The sequence below is a fragment of the Polistes fuscatus genome, unplaced genomic scaffold (genome assembly GCF_010416935.1).
Source record: "Polistes fuscatus isolate 324 unplaced genomic scaffold, CU_Pfus_HIC Scaffold63, whole genome shotgun sequence".
Taxonomy (NCBI): domain Eukaryota; kingdom Metazoa; phylum Arthropoda; class Insecta; order Hymenoptera; family Vespidae; genus Polistes; species Polistes fuscatus.
The window spans coordinates 84,697-86,282 of record NW_025113144.1 but is presented as its reverse complement, the minus strand read 5'-3'; the positions used below and the strand labels follow the sequence as shown (position 1 = coordinate 86,282).

The window sequence follows — 1,586 nt, the reverse complement described above, 5'->3', positions numbered from 1 at the left end:
CAGAGGCGTCGGCGTCGGCGGCGGGGGAGCAACCCGCGGCCGGGCTTATCATAGACTTGGACAGCTCGGCGAGGATTCTCGCCGTCACCTTGCCGTCCAAATCTTTCTCTTTCCTGGCAGCAACTAGCCTCCCCTCTGCGAAAGACCGGGCCTGGTTTGCTGCAACTGCAACTGCTCTAGTTGGGGCATTCGCAGTATTCCCTAGTTTCGCTTTTTCGAGAAGCGCATCTATTCGTTTCAGCTCACGCCTGAGGTGCGTGCACTCCGCTTCAACTTGTTTGAGCCTGTTATTGGTGGCTCTCGCTTCGGTTCGCAGCTGCTCTAGCGACTCCCGTATATCGGAGCCGCAGTTCGCCCTGTTGCGAGCCTGCAGCTCCCTAGCAATTTCCGCAATCCCCAGGTTACAATTTTTGATTCTTCCGGAAATCTCCCCTTTAATGTTGCCGCAGGTCTTCCTTCTAACATCGGCCTCGGCGGCATGATCCAAAATGAAGTCGATTAACCTCCCGGTCTCCAAACTGGAGACTGATGGCCCCTCTGGAACGACCCCATACATATTTGTGAGATCAATCACTTCATCCTCCGATGACGAGGTGTAGGCAACTGGTCTTGCCCTCTTCTTCATAAATCGGACTGAAATTGTGTCCGATTCCATCTCCTCAATTCACCTGATAGTGCACTTTGGCCCCTCTTCCAAGGAGCGCCCTCGCCTTCCTGTAGCATTGGTCATTCCGCAGGCCAGGTCGCCTACCCGCGGACAACTTCCCGAGGCAGTAACCAGAGTCTGGGCCGGGTTGCCTACCGCAGACTCATGACAGTAGCAGGCTGTCGACGATGGGTGGCCTGTCCTACAACCACCAAGCACCGCCGTTGTGTGAGTGTCCCTCCCACACTAGTTGGACACTCAATTTGTACCTTCCATATTTTTATTATTATGTAGGCACAAGCCCAGTGGAAAGGAAAGGGAATGAAGGAAGTAAAAGGCGAAGAAAAGAATAGAAAAGAGGGGATAGAAAGAATCACAGAGAGGAATAGCCACACAGAGCACGCACACACCATTCATACCATCCCTTTTAGTCGCCTCTTACGACCAGCAGGGAATACTGTGGGAGTATTCTACTACCCCCTACCCACGAGGGAGAAAAAAACTGGTAAGAGCCTCCGAAAGGCGACAGTGCCTTACCATTATATGTGTACTCCATCCTTGTCCAGGGGAGTGCCAAACGGCTCTCTCCTCACACTACACACCCTGACGCAAACCTTTTTTTTTTTTTTTTTTTTCGTCAGGGGGAAAAACCTTCAAAAGGCCCCTTGGGCCCGGTACCCAAGGGAGTGTCGGATTTTTACCGACTAAAAAACCCCCTGGTGCAAATCATTCATTCGTTGGATGGAAGAGGCGGGTCCGTGATTTAAACACATAAGCACACCTATCCTCCCATCCCGATGAGTCTGGCCGGTGTTCTGCCAGGCTCTCTTCATTCATTCAACACACACACACCTTATAAACTAATTATTGCGCCTCACGGTGAGGCGCAACCTAAAACTACTATTTATATATATACAAACCCGGCCATCCATCCCATGAT

At 51.5% G+C, this 1,586-nt stretch overlaps 1 non-coding gene across 1 annotated transcript; it reads right to left on the bottom strand.

Annotated features, from left to right (window-relative positions):
• Positions 1 to 1,139: 1,139 nt before the first annotated feature.
• Positions 1,140 to 1,246, bottom strand: LOC122523774. Its single transcript, XR_006305370.1, has one exon. It is a non-coding gene; the product is annotated as a U6atac minor spliceosomal RNA (small nuclear RNA).
• Positions 1,247 to 1,586: the final 340 nt, after the last annotated feature.